At 45.0% G+C, this 18,107-nt stretch overlaps 1 long non-coding RNA gene across 1 annotated transcript in view; it reads right to left on the bottom strand.

Moving 5' to 3' along the window:
• Nucleotides 1-18,107, bottom strand: part of LOC138510139 (uncharacterized) — a 570,058-nt gene that overhangs the window by 340,339 nt on the left and 211,612 nt on the right. The window contains exon 3 of the long non-coding RNA XR_011280325.1: nt 13,601-13,667. This is a non-coding gene — a long non-coding RNA (uncharacterized lncRNA). The remainder of the gene's footprint in view (nt 1-13,600; nt 13,668-18,107) is intronic.

An 18,107-nucleotide genomic window follows, 5' to 3' on the forward strand; every position in this document is an offset into this window, starting at 1 on the left:
CTGAATTGTGGGAAAGTAAAGGTCAAAAGTGGAACTGTATATTTATGACCAGGTGGACGAGGCCTAAGGAAGTGATTGAACTACTAGAAGCTTGAAGCCCAAGCCTGAACTGTTAAAAGTGTACCAGTAAACGAAAGGTGTGCATGACTGAAAGAACTGTGCCATCCACCTGTACTTTTTAGAAAGCTCTCTAGACCCTGTGCTGCTGAACGTGGGGAAGGGAGCCATTCTGACATTTCTTTTGCGACTCTATTTTCCTTTTGTACACATTTGTCATTGTTAGAAGGAGGGCAAGGTTAGTTTGTTTTAGTATAGGCCTTTTTATTTTTTGAATAGACTGACTAGGACTGTTTACTATTTATATAATGGTCTAGATTATTCCCTTTCTAGAGTTGGGGCCAGTTAGGAATTCTACCAACCCAACCAAAATGCCAAATATAGGTTTTTGAAACTTGTATCCATTGTGTCTGTGTTTACTATTGATACCATGCCTTCCTTAATATGATGTTAGATGTGGGATACGATTCAATTGATAAAAGCTGAAGGCCCCATGTTAATTATTGTCTTACCACCAGTCGAGCTAAACTAATTGTCAATGTTGAAGCCTGAGACCAAGCCCATACCATAAAGAAGGCCCTTTTCTTACAAGCTCACATCCCCATGAGAGACCAAAAACAGGTTTTTCAGTTGCAACTGTTACTTGATACTTTACCCATTTCCCATTATCATTTACAACAATAGGACCGTATAGCCCAGAACATAAGATCACTCCATACTTTTATTAGACCTAGTGTCCTGGAATCCATCCTTAAAGGGAATCCTTCCTCGTAGGTAGTTCCCCTTCCACCTCTGCCTTAACGGTAACAAATCTAACCTCTCAATACGCTATACTCCAATCTGGTTCAGATACCGAAGAATAATTTTTGAAATCACTCCCCAAGAAGAGGAAGTTGAATCCATCTTTTTCCCCTCTGAGTCAGGAGAAAAGTCAGACAGAACCTTGATGCCCCATAGAAATATGGCATCTGTTCAAGACGCATTAGCCCAATTAGCGGCCCTTCAGATGCATGCAGAAACCCGTCTCCAGTCAGGTTTGGAACAATTGATTGCCATTCATGCCAAAACTCTGTCACCTCAAAGTATTCTACAACCATACCTAGAAGGTGAGGACTTGGGGAATTTTTTCTCAACTTCGAACAATTAGCAGTACATTTTGGGTGGGATGATAATTAAAAAATCTGTTACCTAGGACCATTACTCAAAGGTAAACTACAAACATTGTATCAATTTCTAAATCTCCAAGGGGACACTACGTGTGCATATATCAAGGAGGGCTCTTACAAAGAGTGGGACAAACGAGCAATTTTTATAAACAAAAATGAAGGAACATTAGACTGAACCCTGCAGAAACTCCTTTAGAGTTGGGGGAACAAATCAAAAACACTACTTCTCTATGGACTGCTAAAAACTTTACCTGAACTGATAAAGATGTTGACCATAGAACAATTAATTAACTCTCTACCTCCCTGCAGAAAGCAGTCTTACAATTGAACAAGCCTACCTCTACTTTGGCCATTGAAACAGCACAAAACTCTTCAGATACCAACAAACATTTTCACTCTCTACATACATTTGATGAGAGAAAAGATCATAAAGGTTCCTCCCGTCCAACACTGTTCGCATCAGAACGAGGGGGAAATCTTCCCAAGACTAAAGAATGGATAGAAAAGGATAGAGAAAACCAGATTTTTATACTCTGGGATGTAATTGGGCTTGTTGTATTTGGTTTACAATTTCGTTGTTCCGTTTAATCTCCACGGTTCTAAGCAGCGGGGTGTAGCTATCCCCCATCATTTGATACTCCACGATATGGCTGTAAAGCAGTAAGCTATAATAAACCCTGTTAATGTTGGCGCAGGTATTGTCCACGGTTCTTCATTTCCAATGTACTGCATGATTCCCAATCTGTTGCACAGTCTTCCCGCAGTTGAAAACCTAACAGATGCGTCCAGACCCTGTAAAAAAACATTCAGCTAGTGCGGGCCTAGCTGTAACATTGTATCACCGTGCTCAGGCATGATTTATACAGCTTTTCTGGTGACTCTGACACGTTCCTGTATATTTGGGTAATGCCCCTCAGGGAACCTGCCCAGCCAGAGCCTCAGAGGGTTTGTTCCTTTTATGATAAACGTGGCTTGCCCTGCGGCTAAATTGTCCCCCGATCGGACGTACTGAACTTCAGTGAGCACCACCGTCCATTTCCCTTGCAAATTTACGGGTTTGGTCAGCTTCACAGTAAAGTTGGATATATTGTTCCCTGGGAATGTCTCGGCTGAAGAGTTGCTGGGGAGTATAATATAGAAAGATGCAGACTCCATGCCGCCCTCTTGCACATCTGTGGCCTCTAGGGATCCGGCTGGGTACCATAGCCATTTGACTAGATACTGTTTCCTGGCTCCACAACCTTTACTCTTTATGACTTTTTCGATTCTATAAACCCGCTGTTGGTCTTTACTGACTTTCTGGATCTCCTCCCTGTAGAAAAACAGTTTCAACACCCTCGCCTGAATAATCAGTTAGTGTGCATATATAGATGCCCTCCCTTTGAGTCACTCCATCTGCGGCGTTACATCAGCAGGGGTGGTTTTAATAGATCTATGTTGCGTGTTGTACATATTTATAAAAGCGGGTAACACGTTCACATATCCACATGTCTATGGGTGTTTTTAGCCATGAAAAATTGCCAGAGTCGTGTTTTAAAAGTTGTATAATAGGCTTTAACTTCGGAGTGTGTTATGAAGTGATGCAACATGTGTTGCTTTAGTAGACTCTGTAGCGGCTTATTTGAAAACTCCTTACCGGCGCCCACCTGTAGTTTAGCGGGGGCTCAGCCTTTGTTAAATATGCGTTTATAAGCCATCACCACGCTGTGACCCATCTTGTTCTTACAGCCTCAACATAGGCGTATTTTGAAAGAACGTTGATGACGGCTAGAATGTAGCGGAACCCATCTTTGTCTTCGCGTAACTGGCTCAAATCCATAATATCTGCCTGCCATTGTTGGTCCACGGTCGATACCACGGTCATTCGTCATTTAAAATGTTTTCAGGCCGGCTTATGTAGCATGTAGGCCTCCTCCCCTGAAAGCCACGTCTTTACTGCTCCCCGTGACACCTTCTCACCATTGGTTAGCAGTTTACAGAACAGCCTCTGAACCCTGCCATAACTACCAACACATCTTTCATCATAATATATATATATTTTTCGGTTTCATAAGCTTTGTTTCTACAAAAAAGTCCTAAAAGCGCACATACCTTTGCACGTCATAAAATACATAAAATAGCAAAAAACACATAAAACACATGACCCAACATGTTAAGATAAAATGCAGACTCCAGTTTCAAGATTAATTAATATCACAGTCCTTGCTATTTTCTCATCCGTATTCTCCAGACCCACTTCAGATATTAGCTGATGGAACACACTGCTGGAATATTGGCTGCATTTAGGCAAATTACTATTGCCCCTTCCTTGGATCTACACCCAAGTCCCTGGAAGAGTGGTTTTAGAAAACGCCTCCTCAGGGGCAATGCCGCAGGACACAACATAATCAAATGCTTCAAATCCTCTGTTTTGTTCCTGCATAGGATACAAGTAGGTGACACATCAGTGTCCCATCTATGTATCGTCTCAGAGACCTTTGAAGCTTGGGGCTGATATAATCCAGTAAAGGGTCATACCCCTCCTTCGTCTTGATTGCAAGATAGCATGCTAGGGATTCAGAAGACATAGCTTTGACCAAAGTAACCTGCTATGTCTTAGCTAATGCAGCGGCTTTAACTTGGTTTTACAATGTGCAGCAATGGCATGCAAGTCATTCCAATAACCACAGAGAGCCAAATCCATCATGCTCCTCTACATGGGTTGCCCACTTCAAGTTTATGCGGCCTTGATGGGATAAAACATCCTGCAGTGCTTCTCTATATTTAAGTAGATTTTTATTGGACCACAGCAGGGCCAAGCAGCAAAAAGGGCGCAATTGAAAGACTCTATTCCCTGCATGCCCTTCTCGAGATTCACTGGCAGGCTCAGGGAGTAGATTGGCAATCCCAGTAAATTCTTCAAATGCTTGTTTTTAGCGATTGCCAGGGTGTGTATGTTCATCTGCCCCCATAACTCTGCTCCGTACATCACAGCTTACCGTGTCTGAGCTATGAATGCTTTGAGGGAAACACACACTATCCCATTTCCATGCTCTGCAGTGAACCTAGCAAGTGCACCACTATACCTCACCAGTGTCTACCTGGCCTTCTCATGCTGCATCGCCCAGCAACAAGTTGCCATTATTTCTACCCTCAGACAATCATATATGACCACTTGTTCAATTACCCCATCCAGGCCCAATTTCAGTCCCTTTTGCTTCCTCCTGCCATTAGTATTGAAAATCATGGCTTCTGTCTTCCCGACATTCAGTGCCAAGCCATTCCTTTTACAGAATGCATTGAATATGTCAAGCTGTTTGCAGACGCCCGCGTGTGTCAAAGATAACAAAACCGCTTCACCAGCAAACAGCAGGGCCGGTATCCTGTGCCCCTCCAATGTCGGTGCATCTGTCTCAACTGCCAGCAATTCATTAATCACGCCATTAATAAAAAAAAAAAGCTTTAGAGCCAGAACACATCCCTGACGGACACCCATAATTATTCTGATACTATCAGAGGTTCTCATGTCAGTGCCCCATCTAACCACTGCTGTATTACCTTCATATAGGCTGTGTATTGCAGTCAGAAAGGGCCTGGGATACCCTGCTTCCTCAGCAACTCCCAGAGACGCTCCCTAGGCACAGTGTCAAAAGCAGTACACAGGTCCACGAAGACTGAATACACACTAACTTTTCTCGGGACTGCATATTTGTCGCACACCAACCTTAGTTGAAGACTTTGGTCTAGTGTTCAGTCCTTCCGCAAACCCCGCCTGTCAATGATTAATTATTGTCCTGCTACTATCCCAGGAGTCTTAGTGTGCTAGCAATGCCCTAGCAAAAATATTCCCCCCTGCATCCAGCAGTGGAATGGGCCTATAATTCAATGGGTCATCTCTAGGGCCTTTTTTATAAATTGGGACCAACTCTGCTCTTCTCCAGGACTCTGGTACCACATTTATGCTCAGGATTACTTTAAATAACCTGGTTAGATATGGGACCCAAACTGCAATCTCGTTCCTGTAAAAGTCTATAGGTACCCCATCTAGACCAGGTGCTTTGCCCAGCTTCTGGCACAGAAATGCTTTACCCACCTCCCTCACTTGTTGACGTCAGTGGAGGGTAACTTGTGGCAGATCCGCTCATGGTGCACACCTCACCAGGGTTATTCATACCAGGCGTGGCCCCCTTTGCCCCATAGAGACTGCTGTAATGTTCAATCCAAGCTTGCTCTGTGATGCAGGCTTGCAGCATATTAGGTCCTTTGCTCTTCCCCGCCTCCGTTAAGCTCCAAATCCCCTTTGAGTCCCCTTTATCCATGTCATGCAGCAACTCTTTCAAAATGCTCTCATGCCAGTCCCTTTTTTTCCCCATTAAAACCCTGCAGTAATCTGCTCTAGCAAGCCTTAGTACAACGGCAGGTATTCGTTGTCTCACTTCTTTAATCAACCTGCCCTTGGTCAGCCTGCAATCTTTGTCATACCAAGGGTTTAAAACCCTTGTGGATTTGTGTGCTACTTTAAACATTTTCGAAAAGTGCGGCCCCACCTTCCCTATCAGATTCTCATGTATTGTTACTGTGGCAACCCCATCTAGGGGGTCAACTGAGGCAAGTTCATCCAAAAATGGAACAATGTCTTGATAAAACGATGGCAAGGTTACTACAAGGTCAAGTTTACGCAAACTAAGTCCTCCGCTGTAATGGCCCTGCCCATGCCTCTGGCCTCTCTCTCATCTACTGTTACCCAAAAAGCCTCACTCACCTCCAAAAGCAAGCAGTGATGGTCACTGTCAACCCTTTTGTAAATGCAAAAGGAATTTACGTACCTCTAGGCCTCAATGGTCATCAAATTGTAATCAATATTACTATTAGTTCAGTTGTTATCAAACGTTGGGGCAGCTGGGATATCCCCCAAGAATCGACCATTACAAGCCCCTAGGTTGGCCGATATCAAGGCAATAGTAACCTCTTCTGCAAGCCTATGTTGCCTACTTGGAAAGCTTACGTTAAGGGTCCCAAGCCCCCTGCAACTGTCCTCCTCCTCCAGGGTATCGACTATACTATGCAGGGGCTCATACTGGAGGTCCCCCACCACCAGGATCTTCCCAAGCCCCTGCACTGACAGCCTCCATGCCAAGGTGATTTCTGCTATTGCTCCTACGAGCCCTGCACCCCTCCCCGGAATTATCCTGTTCTAGATGTTCAACAACAGGATCTCAGAATTATCACTAAACTTGATATGTAACTCCAGGAGATCTAGTGAACCAGTATCTATCTGCGCAACAGGTTTATCCAAGGCAGTATTCACCCATATCAACAGGCGCCCGTTCGGACGGCCCTTCTCACCCTTGCATGCCGTAATGGCAAATGTGGCATAACCTTGAATATTAGGTGGCACCAGAGCCCATGTTTCTTGTAAACAAATCATCCCAAAGTCTTGGATGAAAGAAAGTCAATCATTATCAAGCATCTGTTTATTGACCCCAACAATGTTCCATAATAAGACCCGCACCCTGGGCCCTAACTGGGTTGGACTTGCACATTGGTGCTGATTTAGCGTGTCCACCCCCCGGCCCTGCTCCTGTTCACCATCCAAAGGGACATGACTCTATCCCTGCACAGGGTGCCCAATCCATCACCTCCTGGGGGCCATGCCATGACTCCCACTAAGCTGGACCAGTCCCTTTTGAATCCGTCAGGTAATCACAGGCATTCATGGGCACCCTCCATGAGACTTAGCTGCCAGTTCTTACTTGGTTGCAAGCTTGCTGTCCCAAATAATCCTCTTCTGGCCCTTTAAAAGATGTACCTTTGGGGCCCTGATCGCCCCCCCCCCCCTACTTCCTCCAGCCAAGGGAACATCCCAGGCAGGCGGAAGCATCTTTAGCCAATTTCTAATCTACTTGGAGGCAGCGACATCTTCTCCATTTCCAGCACCCCTGAACCAAAAGGGAGTCTTTAAGATGGATTTTTATTGAGTCTCTCCCATGGGGGCCAATTAGCCTCATACAGGAACAAAGTCACTGTGAATCACAGAAAGACACTCTCCCTTGGCTCTCAGCCAATGTGTGACTTTGTTAATGAGACCCTAACCCCGCTCATATTTACTATCCTGAGACTTGGGCACATTTGTTAGGTAAAACATATCCATCCTATGTGTGCCATCATATTTAGTCCCCAGGGGAGAGATTTTTCTCACTGGCGCTGCAACCAAAGGGCTACTTCCCGCCCCCTACTAGAGTGTAGTAGGCACCATTTTTCGGCCGCACATTCTCCGGGTGGCTAAGCCCTTAAGTGCCACTTGTCCTAATAAGCACAACATTTCTTCTGCCTGGGGGTCCTGAGGTCAGTGCCCCCGCGCCACCAGTTGCCAACATGGGGACTGGAACTTGCAGTGCCAGACCCTCAACAATCTTAGCTAACCTAATCAAATCACTTCTTAAATCTTCATTCTCCTTCAGGATTAAGGTTATAATTTCCATAGCACACCTACAGCCCTCACACCCACTCAGCCTTTCCTGTGGAAACTCCAGCGATGTAAGGAGCAAAGGGGTGACATCAGTAGTGGGCAGGGTACTTAGTATCTGATATTTATTACTAAGAGTAAGCCCAGGAGTGTAGGTAATGGTGGAGGGTCATCCACTCTCACAGGTGGGATTACTCCTCCTCCCCCCCTCCACTACCATCACTCTACTTGGGTTTTACTCGTAAGGAATGCAGGTTGCCCTCCACTGGTACATTGTATAGCGTCCCTTCATTACCCACTTGTTGATTGGGAATTTGATAACGTGGGAGCATATTGCCCACATCCACAAGTGTTGCCAGACTTACTTTACGGGAGCCCAGGCTTTCCTTAGCTAGTGATTTCATCTCAGTAATGCTGAGCTTACAATTAGGAACAAACCTAACTCTATTAATCCTGGGGACCCCCTCCTTACCAACTGTATCAATAGTGTCATCACCAGCCAATACACTACAATTAGAGGTCATCCTTTTAGCCCAGGGCCCCTCCTTGCCACCTAAAGGCCCTCCACTGGGTGGGTCAATATCTTTTAAGAACCCGGCTATCTCCTCAATCATTGCATTGGCTACCTCAATGCGTTCCACACATTTTGTGGTGCACTTTCTGACGGAGCAGTTTTGTAGAGGACTCACCCCTTTTCTTTTACTCATTCTGCCAGTGGGTATTAAGTAGTCGCTACAGGGGAGGGTGGCTGCAGCAGAGCCTATTCATGCAGCAGTCACAGGGAAAAAAAAACTCTGCCTAAGTATTTTGGGCCCCCAACGTAAGCAATCAGGTCTGTATAGGTAGCAGTACTGCTACCTGCATTCACTTCAATCTCCCCTCTAAGAAAATGTAAAATGTTAAAAACAATCTAATGTATTTTCAACAGCTTCAGGCCACATATGTTCACCCTTAACCGCTCAACATAAAGATGCAACCAGGTTTTATAAACAAGAGATTTTTTATTAACATTTTAAACATGTATTTTTATTCAAAATGTATTTGCATTAAAATACTAGAACAATCGGTCCTGCTATAGGCTCTGTAGTACATGATATTAATGCACAGATACATTTCACGCCACCGCCTCGATAAGCAAACATGTAGACATTCCATTAGGCGGTCAATTCGATATTCTTTATCCCCACCCAATCGGGAATTGTTTTCTCAATGATGTTTCTAACAGCCGTCGGACAGGCGTCTAAACTGCATCATTTTCAAAAGGGGTTTATTCGTTGATTATATATCCCATAATGTTTTAGACATGCATTGCTCAGTCCCTACACCAAGCCTTATTTGTGTCAGCAGCTCTGTCTAGCGCAGCAATTCTACTAGATGTTTAGGGCTCAAGATGTAACATATTTTATGTAGCGAATTATCCACGTAAGATATTTCCAAACATTTGCAAGCATCCTGCTGGGGATCATCAATTTTATGCCCGTAGCACCATAAGTAAAAGTGTTGTTTTAAACACGCCTCAGCCATTCTGGTTGTAAACCCCTGGATGGCCTGAATATCAGCCCGAGAGAGAGCTGGTGTGCCCGTATCAGTCTCTGTTAGCGAGATACATTCCATACACAGACAGACTGTTATCCCCCTGGCTTCCAATTAATTTTGAGCAGTATGCGCAGTGAATAAAAACATTGGGCCGCATTACGGGTCTGGCGGTAACCCTGCCAGTGCTACCGGCGGGTTGCCACCAGACCCGTAAAGGTTACAGGTGCCTGACTTCCCGGTGCCACCGGCTCATTACGATGCTTCTGGGGAGGGTTTGCCTACCATGACTGCTGCGCCTGGCAGAGTCAGACCTGTCAGGCACAGCAGCTCTGGCAGGCAAACACATAGTTTGCTGCACAGAAACAAGGGTGCCAGTGACCTTACCAGCACCCTTGTTTCCGGACCAGCAACAATGCAATGAGGCCCATTGTCTTTAAGGTTTCCATACATGCGCGATAGTCAGGATCCACCGGGTTTTCTATTTGGTTTGAGCAGCAAACACAATAACTATTGCTAGTCTCTGGTACAGCTTGATGCTTAGCACCTCCACGCACAGGCCCCTGTTTTTCATCAAGGCACCCAGAGACTAGACCAGTCTCGGACGCCATCAACGCCTGCAAAACCCTGGATTCACAGTTCCGGTCTTTGGAGCCCCATTGGCCGTGGCTGGTTGCTCCAAAACTACATTGTCGTTGTCCCAAAACTCTGGGTTCATAGTAAGCCATTAAATCCTGGGCATCTTCCATCCCATCATACACCGTAAAACAATCTGAAATATGACTATCGTATGCGGCTTCCATGGAGTGTTTTCTGCTAATCGTAACTGTTGCTGTTCATAATCGTCATTTCATGGAGATCCCCCAGAAAGTTGAAAAAGCTCTGTGTTTTGCTGGCCTACCACAAAGGCAATATCTGGATTGTAAGCCCTTTCCCCCACACCATCATAGCCTTAGGGCTGTCCCTTTAAATCAAAATGTATAATAAAATATTCTTGGGATTCCTAAAATATATAAAATGTACATAACATTTTTTGGGGTTCAATAAAATTGCTAGCAAAAACTTTGGGGGGCTTATCAATTTTATATAAAATGTATATCTGCTTCCTATCATCCCAGAGCGGAACCCCTCTGTGACATCATCACTGCATCACTCTGCGAAACCCAAGATTCACAGTCCCTGTTTTCAGAGCTCACTTCGCTCTCGCACAAGACCGAACAGCATTGGCGAGTGCCGCTCCATTGATATATAGATTTTATATAAAATGTATATTCACTTCATATCAAAACTGATATAAATTAGAAAACACTTTAAAGCCAATACATATTTGATATAAAATCGCTAGCAACATATTTTTATATCTTTTTTATATCAGATTTATATTAAGTATATTTCAAAGAACATCAACAGGGGGCGGGACTAAGACCGGAAATAGGGAGCGTGACCGCCTGTCAAAATGTAACATTGTGCAAAAAGGGGCCCCTTCTACTACTGCAATAGGCTATTTAAACATCTAGGATTTGCCCAGACCACCTTAAAGTCCCCTAATGTTTTTTGCTCGAAATATGCCTCACTAAGCCTTTATCGGTTCATTTTTTATCTATGTTAATTGCTATATTATCTCTACCAGAAAATCATTGTAAAGTGTTCTGGCACTTTTGAGGTCCTGCTAGCTTCTATATAAAACGTAGAATAAAATAAAATAGTGGATTCTGGTACGGCTTTGTTCACTAGGCATAATGCAATCTGGCCTTACTATGCTCACTAAGGACGAGAAAGTTCTTCACTGCTGTACTAACTATCCATAACAGAAACTGACATTGATCTGCAAAAACGACATAGTGGAACCTGGAAAGCTGTTCTTAATGGGATCTGGTGATTGTAGTGCAGTTTACCCATTCTCTGAACAATCGCGTACAAAATACCTAAAATTAGAGTAAAAAACGTTCATTCAAAAGCAACACATCCTGCACGGGAAAACTATAAATCCCATGGCAAAAACGAGTATCAGGCACAAAAAAGCCAATTTTGGAACCGTGCGCTTGGTTAGACTTAATGTTAGGAAGGCAGCAGGTTACTGGATGATGTGAGTGCCTTCCCCAGGCACTACATGGTAAGGCAGAACTAAGGTGGATTGTCCAGTCTCAGTGCGCCAACACAATAATCAATCAAATACTGGTTGAGTTGCAGATTTATTGCAAAGTACAATTGAACAGCCTGACACGTGTTTCGAGCAGTCCTAGCTCTTCCTCTGAGGCTTATAAATGAGGACGAGTTGACGTGGTCATATCGGGTAGGTTTTGGAATTACTGAATATATTTCTTTGCAGTTGCGTCAATTAATATGAGACCCTCCTTGCTCGAGGGGTCTACCGGACGGCGTGGCTTGGCTGGTTCCTGGCATTCCAAAACCTACCCGATATGACCATGTCAACACGTCCTCATTTATAAGCCTCAGAGGAAGAGCTAGGACTGCTTGAAACACGTGTCAGGCTGTTCAATTGTACTTTGCAATAAATCTGCAACTCAAGCAGTATTTGATTGATTATTGTGTTGACCAGTGAGACTGGACAACCCACCTTAGTTCTACCATTCCCATGGTCCTTTAGGGATTTTCTTCCATTGTATAGTTTCATATTAATTTCTATTTCGATTGTTGTCCCTTGTCTAACACATTGTCCTTCACCTGTTTCATATCCAACTCACTCTGATTATCGAATAGTCCATGTTCTTTCAAATAGGTCTGGATGGCGTCCTTATTCCCTATACTCCAATACACAGGTCCTCACAGTTGTCTTGCCTCCTAGCCTGTATTCCCTATTCGCTGCTTGCCTCTCTTTGTATTTTATTCCTAGGGACTATGTCCTGACCATTCCTCCTCTCTAACTCACAAATTGTTCCCCACCCTCTGGCCTCCTCACTCGTCTAGTCACATTTGGTGGAGAAAAAGTCAGTGTGCACTGTCTGTGGAAGACCCGCGTGCCCTGCACACTCGATGTGTTTGTCAGAACAAACTTTCTTTTTAAGAAATTTAACAAAATAATAATACGAGGTTTACAAAACACTTTTGGGCGCGTGTGATTCACACATAAGTAATTTATATACGCACAGTTTCAGAATACAATTAGAAATATTTTAATCTATAAGCATAGGACATAATCAGTTGTCTGCAATATTTCAATCATATTGTGAAATACAGATAAGTCCATATACACTCAAATATCTAAAAGCATGAGCTCTGCGCATCTCGGGACATAAATCCCTTCGTCGGGAGCATTATTTCATGTGAATTTAATTTTTCATATTAAATTTTCAAATTTCAGTCTCCATAAATCTGTATAACAAAGTGAGAAACAAATTGTGAACAGAGTGCGTATTAGTTATTGTACCAATGATGATGACTATTGTAAACTGAACAGTCCACTGGCAAAGTAGCTCTCATGTGTGCCCCCTGGACACCCCTCAGTTTGGGTAAGGTGGAATCCCTTAGTTGAGTGTGGGAGGCAGAAGCCTGCCACTAGTGTTTTCTTAGGGTTTCCATCCTAGGGTAAAAATAAATGAAAAAAAATGTTCTATTGTATCCCTTCAAACATGTTAAAGCGTTAAGGTTGGCCAGAATGCAAGCCCTGCCTGGGTTTCCAGGCAAGGCTATTATGGTAGTAAAATTGCATAGCAGGTTCATTCATGCGCTAGGCATCCTCTAGTAGTTTGGGGCTGCACTGGCTGTAGTCGTTTGTACGGGTCAGCTGGTCCTCCCGGACCACTATCTACATGTATTAGAAGATAGTAAAGAAGCACTAGAGGGAACTTCTCCTGCTGGTGTTTTACGCGTGATTATGTGATGCTTACCTCGCATTGTGTGCTCTCAGAAGTGTGGCTATTGATGCGGTATGCAGTGCGACTCCGGGTACCTATGGTTCGTGTGGAGGCTAAGTAGTGCTTGTGCATGTTTGTCAGCGCAGTGACGTCACATGTAAACAAATGATGTCAACGCGCAGCGACTTCCCGAGCACCTGGAAAGTATCGGTCACCCAATAAAGTGTCTTCTCTCTCATTGTGAACGGGACCATGTGAAAAGGTATCCCGAGTTCCCGGAAAATATGGTTGTACACTCAAGTGTCTTTTTTGTAATTGTGGACGGGCCATGTATAAAGGTCTATATGGAAATATTTCTGGGAATAGGTCCATAAGTAAAAGCATATGATGGGATATGGGGAAAACATCAAGGGGTGTCCAAAAGGCACCCATGATCACATTCGAGGTCACCTATTTTAATCTAGCATGCCTCTGCTGGAAAAAGTGAGGTGTACAGACTCAATCATAAAAGGGTGTTATTAGTATAAGCCTTTAGTGACCTCTAGGAAGCCAAAAACGGATACTCAGTATCTGTTACTACTCACAGGTACTCAGAGTCCCAGAGTTTCTCACCAGCACTCTTTCTCTTGCCGCAACAGCAGGGGTCAAGTCCTAAAAGTTAAAGTGAGCAGACTGATCAACAAATGCAATGGGACGTGACATCGCCGGAAATTAGCATATCAAGGAGAAATATGCACATTTCATTAAATGGGCTTTGCAAAATCAACCAAATTGCACAGGAAGAATGGCATTTGCCTTTCATAAAGTCAACACACTCATAAAACCAATAGACTATATTTTCTTCTAAAAGTGTTTTTGAAGAGAACCAATACACATGTTTAACCTGGAACTTGCAGTACCGAATTGTGACATTTCACCTTTAGTTGTTTGCGTTTTTTCATCAGCTTATGTAGTGCATTGGTCAAGTGTTCAGCCTGCCAACCTTAAGACTGTTGTTCGATTCCCAAAGTCGGCTTTAGTTCATAACTTCAAAGAGGACATTCAATGTTTCTCATTTAGCAAGGGGGACTGAGTCCACAGAGAACCAATATACATGTTTAACCTGGAACTTGAAAAAAGTGGGTGCACTCCTCCACCTGCGTGTAGTGTACCCTCGACTTGAGCCCTGCGCAACAGACTCCCTTACCTTTCCTCAGGAGTCAGGTCCCTGAGATTATCGCCTGCTCTTTGTTTTTCTCCGCAATAGGCCCCTCCTTGACCGATATTGTTCACAACATCTTTGCCACAGGGGTTAGGTCATGGTGCCTTGCATCTTCTCTCTGTGACCAGGCTCATCTTCTCAAAGTCTTCCATAATCGTCCTTAAACGCTGTTGCAGCTTTTTCAGTGTCTCTCATACCTTTCCAGCCCACATCTTTTAGATGGATCTTTTATTTGTTGTTTTTCCTCCATAGTGTTATGTCTTTAACTGGGTGTGCGCATGCGCGAGCCTCGTTATGGCCACGCATGCGCGTTTGAAATAAAGACGGTCTGTGTGGCAGATGCCGCCGGGACCTTGGAACGAACGGACATGTGTTCACTGTTGTCAGAGTGTGCATGCGTGCGGATGCTAGTACGGGGCGGCCCGAGGCACGGGGGACACCATCACATTGGCAACGAGGCGGGACACGGGGAGAGAAACGCTTGGCACGTACAAACGTGTCGCCATGGGTATTTCATCCTCTCGTGTGTTACGAACCTCACACGTGTGATGGCGGCCATTTTGTTTTTGGTATTGACGGTAGTTGCGGCCCACGAGGGTGCTTGTGCGCTGCCTGAATACTGAGGTGAACCCCTCCTCAATTTTTGGACACTCTGCAGTTCTCCCAAGAAAAGGGGACTGCACTTCTGCCTGTACAAACAGGTTGTGGGAGAGAGGAAGCCACAGCACATCATCACAGCATCTCAGCCCAAGAGTTCGGGTACGTCGAATCAGAATCTAGCCAGGTTTGCGGCCTCTAATACGGATTGAGGTGCCTGTGCGACCTGTGAAGATGGCGGACAGCGACGGAGAGGCTCTTGCGGCAGCGAGTGTGGTGAGAAGGCAGCATGGCTCCTTACAACCCATGCAAGAATTTGATACCTCAGGCCCACCCTCAAAACTGGGCCTGAGATGGCTTTTATGGATCAAAAAACTTGATATGTTTTTTGCGGCCACTTCGGAAATGGACGATGATGCCAATGTGGCGACACTGCTATACTCAGCGAGGACAGAAGTATTACGCATTTATGAATCCTTCACCTTACCGGTGGTGACTTACGATGCTGTCAAAACTGCACTTAAGGACCATTCTATTCCTTTATCCAACATTGACTTTGACAGGTTTGCCATGTGCGGATAAAAGCAGCATGAGGACAAATCATTGGATCAATTTTGTGCACGCTTAAGAAAGCTAGCCACCACGTGCAGATGGACGGACGCAGAAGTAATGGTCCGCCATCAACTAATTCAAGGTTGCAGCTCAGGTAAGCTGCAGAGACAGGTCCTGAGGGAGCCGGGCATGTCTCTAGCACAGACTTTGGACAGTGGAAGGGTGTACAAACTGGCCGAAAGTAGAGGGGCCAAGATGCATGCTGCCGTACGCCCAGGCAAGCATGAGGACGCTTTTGCCACAGGGAGACAACCTCAGGCAAAACCGAGAGCCAGAAGAGACAGGAACTGACAACACCGCAAGGTGGTTCTGCCATTTGTCAATATTGTGGGTATGACTTGCCACATTCAGAAGACTGTCCAACTAAATCAAGGGTCTGCGGGAGATGCAACAGGCCAGGGCACTATACCCTGAGAAATGCCAGACTTGGCTCGCGACTCACGCACGCCTCCCATCACTCTGTGCATCTTAACAAACAGTCTCTGACCTCCACAGCATCCACACACTTGAAAAACCCATCATCACCTCACCCCAACCTCCCTAACACTAGCAATATTAAGGGTGCATTAATCAATGGCAGATCACTCATGCCTCACGCTCTAGAAGTGGCTGACCTTATTCTTACGCTCGACCTCGACTTTATGGCTATCACCGAAACTTGGCTTCACGCAGCCTCTGGCCCACTACTCTCCCTTGCCATCCCTCCAGGTTACAACATTATCAGACACAATCGTAACTCTAACCAGTCCAAAGGTGGTGGCATTGCCATCATCCATAAAAATGCTCTAAACTTCCACCTCTCCTCTGTGCATCACTTTTCCTCTATGGAAGCACTGACAGCCAAACTAGCCGTCACTCCTAACCACTCTATCACCTTCCATCTACTTTACCGGCCACTTGGGCCGCTATCCACCTTCGCTGAGGACCTCTCCAACATCATCACTCATAACACCAAAACCAAATCCCAAGCCTCAATATTAGGGGACTTTAACCTGGGCCTCACTGATCCCAATGACACTGCTGACATGACTATTGATAATATGCTTATGAATGCAGGATTCATACAGCTTATCAACCAACCTACCGACGTTAAGGGCAGAACCCTCGACTGGCTAGCCTCCCACAATTGTCCTATCCATATCATCTCTAACCAACAGTATGCATGGACCGACCACAACTTAATTACATTTAACATTCAGTCCATACTTGCCAGCCTCTCTCCTACCATTGCACCGGCTACTGCCACCCGCAATAAATGTGACATCACTTGCAACAGACTCCTCCCCCTCCTCCCGTCTCTCAATGACCAGGTTTGCTCATGCTCAGACCCCACGGCTATGGTTGACACCTTTAACCTCGCTATGCAAAAAGCCTTAGATATCATCGCCCCATCCAAATTGAGAAAACCTAAACCTCGAGCCCACCTGAACTCTTGGTTCACACCCCAGCTCAGAACCCTGCGCAAAGAAAAATGAATCACGGAATCACATTGGAAAAGCAACCAGTCCGCAGCCAACAAATCGTGCCTCCTCCTGGCCACCCTTAACTACAAGGAAGCCATATTCCAGGCTAAAAAAGACACTTACAATAAACGTATCGAACAAGCCAAATCCAACACCAAAGAATTGTTTAGAATCCTAAAAAGAACTTGAAACCCCTTTCACTGCACCAGACACTTGCCTCAAAGATAGCACTTGGTGTACCAAAATCCAAGAGGCTCTCCTCGGCAAGATTGCCACCCTCCAAATTAAAATCAATAACAAACAATCAAGCCTACAATCCAACCCACAACCCAACCCTATCTCCACCCTAAACCACCCCATCCCAGACTCTCTGACTGCTTTTAGCTTCTCTCCACTCTCCATTTCCGAAGTGGAAAAGATCATCACCAGCCTTAAACCGACCAATTGCCAAGGCGACCTCTGCCCGGCAGCTATAATCAAGGAAGCAGCGCATGACCTAGCGCCATTCATTACTACGCTCATCAACTCTTCCTTTAGCTCTGGGATCGTACCTGACAATCTAAAGGACGAGTGGGTCATCCCCCTATTGAAAAAACCTACCCTGGACGCTAGTATACCCACATACTACAGGCCAATCACCACGGTCCCGTTTTTACTAAGAATCCTCGAATGTGCAGCATATCTACAAATTCAAGATTATCTTGAATCTAACAAACTCTTGGGACTTAGGCAATCTGGGTTCCAGCCACGTCACAGCACTGAAACTGCCCTCATAGATTTAAAAACACAGATTGAAGATCTAAAAGACAAAGGCAAACTTGCTCTCTTACTCCTCTTGGACCATTCGGCAGCCTTTGATCTCGTCAATCATGAAATCCTCTGCCACCACCTTAAATCAGCTGCACACTTCTCCGATAAAGCTACAACCTGGATTAGCTTCTTTTTAGACAATAGATCTATGCGCGTGTTCTCTCCACTAGCAGCCGCCCTACCTGCACCTGTCTCCTGTGGCCTGCCACAAGGATCTTGTGTTTCACCCACGTTGTATAGCTTGTTCACCAAACCTCTCTTCGATATCTTGTACTATCTGGGTGTCACTTACACCAACTACGCCGACGACACCCAGATACTAATCCCTATCTCAGGTGACTACACGGCTGGCTCCCTCGCTATCAATGTCATCTACCAGGTCATCCATGCGTGGATGGCTCAACACGG

This window comes from Ambystoma mexicanum, chromosome 6p, assembly GCF_040938575.1.
Source record: "Ambystoma mexicanum isolate Mex_15411 chromosome 6p, UKY_AmexF1_1, whole genome shotgun sequence".
NCBI lineage: Eukaryota > Metazoa > Chordata > Amphibia > Caudata > Ambystomatidae > Ambystoma > Ambystoma mexicanum.